The sequence below is a fragment of the Parasteatoda tepidariorum genome, chromosome 2 (genome assembly GCF_043381705.1).
Source record: "Parasteatoda tepidariorum isolate YZ-2023 chromosome 2, CAS_Ptep_4.0, whole genome shotgun sequence".
In the NCBI taxonomy this organism is placed as follows: Eukaryota; Metazoa; Arthropoda; class Arachnida; order Araneae; family Theridiidae; genus Parasteatoda; species Parasteatoda tepidariorum.
The window spans coordinates 58749625-58756508 of NC_092205.1; positions in this window are offsets into that span (position 1 = coordinate 58749625).

Consider the following 6884-nt stretch of genomic DNA (forward strand, 5'->3'; position numbering starts at 1 on the left):
TAAGAGGCCTTTCTCTCTCCCAACCGCACTCAACTGTCAATCAAACAAAAAATCAAGTAACTACAATCCAACAATCAAACACATTGATTGATTGAATCAATCATCAGTCAATCATCAATAAAAAACTATAATACAAATAATCAAACTGTTTAAAAGAAATTACCCTAATGCTAGTTTTTTTTTTTAAATTTTTATTTTTCTGTGTCTAAGGTATCAAGTCGGTACAATGAAGCAATGATAAAATGCCACTGAATGATAAAATGACAATTTTAAAAACGATGATAAAATACAATGAAACAATGATAAAATAGCACTGAATGATAAAATGACAATTTTAAAAGCAATGATAAAATACAATGAAACAATGATAAAATTAAAGAAGCAAACTTCTGAACTTCAGCGTTGCGGTGACTGTTAATACACACATAGTGCAATACCCAAATAAATTGCGGAAAGCGCTTGATTGCACACTTTAACGCTTCGTTCTAGTTAATTTGCAGTTTACCTAGACAATGTGCACTTTAACGGCTTTAATATATTTATCATGAGTCTTAAGAGGCCCCTCTCCCGACTGAACTCAATTGTCGATGATGACGGGGGGGGGGGATTCTAAATATACTTTTGATACTTTTCACTTAATTTTCACAAATAAACTGATGATGGATATTTACTTCATTTGGCAATATCTTCCGATACAGGTAAAATACAAGACCACCATCCATAGTTTGAGAAATCATAATTTTTTCGTACAAAATTATGCCAATACGATTCTGCGATCAACAGTTTTTGAAAGATTTTTAAATAATAAGCAGTTATTAATTTTTTTAGATTTTTGATAAGTATCTTTGTTTTTCTGCAATTAACGTTAAAATTTTTTATCGACGTCATCCAAATCGGTTTTCGTTAGATAAAAAACTGTAATAAAATTAGATTTTAAAGAACCTAAAAACTAAGAAACGTCTTGTTTTATATTTTTCCTAATCTGAAAAAGCAACTCTTTTATTTTCTACATTTTTTGAATGGTATTGTTCAGTCTTATAATACTATATCATCAAAAGTTTGTTAAGTACAAAAAAAAAAAAAAAAAAAAAAAAAAAAAAAANAAAAAAAAAAAAAAAAAAAAAAAAAAAAAAAAAAAAAAAAAAAAAAAAAATCAAGAAGCCACAAATTTAAAATTGAACCGAAAATCCAAAATGGCGAGTGTAGAGTTTTTGAGGAACCACTTCTGTTATGCCAAGTTATCGGTAAAGAAAGTAGAATCGATTTTTTGATTTTTTATTTTCACTTAATTTGTAGTTGTTTCATTAAATTTCCTTAAACTATAACATAAAGCTCACAAAATTGATAAAAATAGCAGCGTGTTTTTTTTTTTATTTATTTACATCTAATTTTCGTGCTAAAAGCACTGCTAATAGCAACACAGGAGTGACAACATACGCAACCTTAAACTTAAATGCAGTTCTCGTGGCTAAAGCTCAAAACCCTGTGACCTTAATCCAGCTCTCCCGGTCTTAAATACAGCAACTAGTGGCATCCGTTCATCGAATTCTATCCCTGATAAAATTCTGGTGGGGGAGTATTGTGGCGTAACTACCACTACGAAAATTATCAATTCACTAGTATATAAGACATACTAACTTAATTTACTCTTGAGGTACCTTTTGATAGATGAAGGTTGCCATAGTCGATATTACATTTTTTCACGGTTATACGTGACGCAATTTCTTTTCATGCTCAGCTGTAGCTACAGCGTCATTTTCATTGCATCCATTGACAGATCCGCGAAGATTTGAACCAATCAAATTCGAAAAATTTGTTGTATTAGAACCATGTTTCTTTTCTGAACTAACGTTAAAAGTAGTGGCCAAGAATCGCTACCAACTACAGATATTTTGTATCACTCTACTCACACTACTTTTTTTAAGAAAATAGCACACTGCACCACAAACTACAAAAAAAAAGTAGCGACTACGCACTACAAGTAGCTTCACTACTTGTAGTGAAGCCACTTCCAACCACTGTCAAAAAATAAATAAATAACATAATGTTAATTGGAGAGTTCAGAAAAGTTGCTGTTGTTCCCGCATTCGGTAATATACAAATTATCGAGTTAGTTTGTGGACTGCCTGGAAAATTTGAGAAATTAAATAATTCTTGGTACTTTAGAGATTAATCTGCATATTAACTATATAAGTTCAAATAACTGATTTCTATACTACAGCGGTAACACATATACACCGAAGAGCCATTACATTATGACCACCCAGGAACAATGTTTTCATGCGGCACATTAGGACCCATAATCCTCATAGAACAATCCCTGACATCTGTAAGCTACTTGAACATAGTTGCAGACCAGGTTCACCCATTCATGGCAACAGTTTTTCCTACGGGGGATGGTGTTTACCAACAGCATAATGCACCATGTCATAAGGGTCGAATCGTCATGGACTGGTTCGAGGGACATTCCAGTGACTTTCAAGTCATGTCTTGGCCCCCAAATTCACCTGACCTTAGTCCAATAGAGCATTTGTGGTCCTACTTGGAAAACCAAATTCGTGCTTCCACGCTACCCCCTCACAATGTGAGGGAATTGCAGGACCAGTTGGTGAGCGCTTGGTACCAGATACCTCAGACTACTTATCAGCACCTTGTGGAATCAATGCCACGGCGGGTGCTAGCAGTTTTGAGGGCTAAAGGTGGTCCTACATGTTATTAACAGGGTGGTCATAATGTAATGGCTCTTCGGTGTATCTGCATTGTTAAAAAGTGTTGTGTTCCTATAGACATTTTTTTAAAAATTGGCAATACATTAAAATTTGAAATTGCATTCCTGCATTAATTTCATCAATTTGACAAGAATTAAAAACTTTTAATTACTGCTTATTATTTATTTTATTACTACTATTTAGTTTAATTACTTTAAAAAAATTTTTTTTATCATTTCTCACGGGAAAAAATCGTGAACTTGATTTGCAGCTTTAAATACTTGGCTATTTTTGTGATAAATAACTATTTATTTGCATCCAGCGAGCTTCTTAATTCGGAATTCCTATCTCTTTCCAGAACTTGAACCTGAAGTCTCCACGTTTAAAGAAGTAATTTCTTATAGTTTAACTGACTGCTATCCAAATTATTTTATGCAAGATTCAGTATGTTTTCAAGGTTTTTTAGCAGTTAAAAAATGTTCTTTCTAGTAAACATTTTACCGTAATTAGGTCAGTAAATATAGCCAACTAATGCGTATTTCAAGAGAAGTTTCGTGCTTCCTATGAATAAATTTTGTGGTTAGACAGATGAGATAAAACTAGATAGGACCATAATTTATTGAATTATCTCCGAAACTTTTTTAAACATGTCTGAAATTAGAAACATGATTTATGAAAAAACTTTCTGCTCTTCGCAACGCTTTGTACGACACCTGTGTCGGCAACAGTCGGCAGCTTATAAAAAACGATGAGAAATAAACAAAATTCTGGGTAAGAGTAAATCGATAAACCTACAAATTCCGGGTCAATAAATTGACTTATATTGCTTCTTCTAAAAGATTTACTTAGGAAGGAAGCGAAAAATAAATGTCTCATTTAACAAATCTATCGAATGTTTATAGATTTAATACACGCGTCTATTTTTCTTTCTGCAGTTAGCTAACGATTTCGTGATGAAGAAATTCGTCAAAAATTTTAGTTACTTTATGAATTTTGAAGAGTTTTTGCGAAATTTATCATTCTTTGTGTTTTTACGGATGAATATTTTTTTCATAGAGTGGAGGATTTTCTACTAGAAAATAGAAAATTACTTCAGTAACAGAACTGATGGTTGTCGTAAGTAGGATGATTAAAAATGTTATTTACTAAAATGAATTAAAAATTTTGAAAAGTTATAAAATTTTTAAGTATAATATATATCTCGTTTAGCAAATCAATGAAATATTTATCAATTGAATGAATACAAGCGTCTCGATTTTTTTTTCATGCAGTTAGCAAGGCATTTCATACAGATAAAATTTTTTAGATATTCTTTTATATTTATGTTTTCTTCTCTTCGTTATTGTTAATTTTTTTTATTCTTTTCAATTTTGTGACTGGATATTTTTTCTTTCATACAATAGCCAGTTTTTCGCTAGTTAGTTGCGTAGAGCTGTAGAACTGAATGGGAGCGAATACGAGGATTAAAAAATCCTATCCACTAACAACCTGCAAGTGACGTCATCGTAGGTAAATTCTGGCATTTGTCGATTCAGGAGCCATTAGTTGCCAGAAAAGAGTTATAAGGCATTCCTGTCACTAAAAATCTCAATTTATTATTAATGAGGTATTTTCTATCTTTAAGTAAAAGCCAATATTCAAATTCAGTAGGGCCTATTTAACATCAAAGTAACTGGCATCTCGGCAAAATTAACTTAATGGTCTCAAATTGTTACATACCTACTTGGCGTAACTTGGCAGAGATGAGACCATAGGCTGATTTCGATCAATTCTAGAGTTGATAGTTTAACATGGTTTTTCGAAGATCTGCCGTCAAGGAAAAAAAAAGCCACAGTTTATGTACCTTACACTCGAAGCGAAGCAATGATTTTAAACTAAAAATATCATCTTGCCGTTAATAATTATCGGGGCTATAGAACGGGCAAGTAGCTTAAATACATTAAGAGTTTTTAAACCTTTTTAAAAATCGCCAATTTAGTGACATTTTTCCACCTAAATGAAAATTATCAAAATCACTGCCTTTTTCTCAGTTTGTTCAAATTTTCATTATCCCAGATAATGCAGCATTGGAGTAAGTTTTTAAATATTTAAAAATTAGATCACAAATGCTTTTCATTTTTATAAAACTGTGACTTTTCTCTTTATTGACGTTTTGCGCCATTTTCAGAATAAGCGTAGACAGCGCTGTCTTTAGATAGGCTAAACTATGACCCAACAGTCAGGAGTAACAGTTGTAAACTTACGGCAGTTATGAAAATAGCATATTATTCGCAAAAAAAAAAAAAAAAAAAAAAAAAAAAAAAAAAAAAAAAAAAAAAAAACAAAGCAAAAAAAAGCATCATTTCATGTAACGAAGGAGCCTTCAGTATATGTAAATTCATTGTAGTCAATAAACTAATTCACTATCAAACATTCAGAAATAAAACTGCAATTGATATCATAAAATAAAGTTTATTATAATCTTCAGGACTTAAAACTGATTGCTTATTAAGAACAAATATTTGTACCAAAGAACACTCAATGGAATTTCAAAGAAATTTCTTCTCGGATAAATCCATTAAAGAAAATTACATAATTTTACATAAATTCTCCTCAAAGAATTAAAAAAAAATTTAACATAAGAATTAACAAATTGCAACAAACAAATTTAACAAATTGCAACAAACAGAGGATTATTTTAAAAACAAAATTTCCCTTTAACTGTAGTAATTTATTGATTATAAGTATGAAAAAATCATATTTCATTTTTTGCCGATTGGTCATTTGGTATTGTAAACAATGCCTAAGCAATATGCTATATGTTTATCAATTCATACTTTGTCAGACGATTTTCGGCATTGATGCTTTTAAATACCTGTACGAAAAGCTGATAGCCATCTTTGCTGGTAATGTGTATACTATTTTATTCTCCGTACTAGTGTACTATTGGCTTCATTCTTTATCAAACAAATTCAACATTCGAGAATAAAAGAAACACACTCGGATACTGGATGCTCGATTATTCTATTAAGAGTGAGGCTCGTTTTTATTTTACTTTTTTGAGGCATGCTTCGAATATTGATTTCGACCCCTAATAGATTCTCATAACACAGTGACTCGATTGAAGATGAACTGGTACTTGGAAATCTGAGCACGGATTCTCAAAAACAAAATCGAAAGGAATTTCAACGGAACCTTATCTAGTTCATTCACCCCCTTAAAAAATTACTAATTTTATTCTTTCCTACGCAGGTAGGCACATCTATGAATTTCGTATGAAAGAATTGATTCCGACTACTTTGATGCTGAATTAAAATAAAAGAAAAATTTATTTTCTAAGTTTTTTGATGTAATCATTAAAAATGAAAACAACATAAGAAAAAGCATGAAATAAACGTTTTTATTTGTCTAGTAGAAGTAAATAAATATTTCAGGTTTTAAAGTTGGATAAAAATAAGAAATTTTCCTATCAAATCTCAAACGGAAAATAAATAAACACACGTATTTGTTTTGTATTAGGATAATGATAAATAGTCTGAATAATTTTAATAAAATTATTTCTTCTTCAATACAAATGAGTTTAAATCCATATGGTCCGGTTTAAAAATAAAACTTTTCAACCGTATGAGCCTTATCGCTAAAAAGGAAAATTATTTATTTATTTATTTATGTATTATTATTATTTTTTGAAAAATATATTGAAAACGATTTTTTATTTAGGTGCATTCAACTTTTTAACGTATTTTAATCTTAAGTAAAATTGCTCCTTTAAATAATTGCACACGGAAATTTCTATTGCACAGAAATCCGTATATTTATTTATGTATTTATTTAACGAATTTTTATAAAAGTTCTGATTTCGTAACTTAAAGTGATTTTTCTGTTGAAATTTTTCGATGAAAATGAAATGAAAAGTTTGCTTGTGTGTCTCTCTTATAACTCCAGAAACCATTTTGTTCTATCATCCTGAAATTCGGTCAATGGTAGAAAAGGACGATTTCAGCCTCCGATCCCAAAAATTTTTCAAAATTTTCAATAAGATTATTCAGAACAGACGTTTAAAAAATGGAATTTTCTAATTGATTGCCATTGAATGTTTTCATGATTCAGACGATTCTGTTCACAGAAATTTCAAAGATAACATCATTAATATATATATATATATATATATATATATATGAATATTTTAGTGTTATT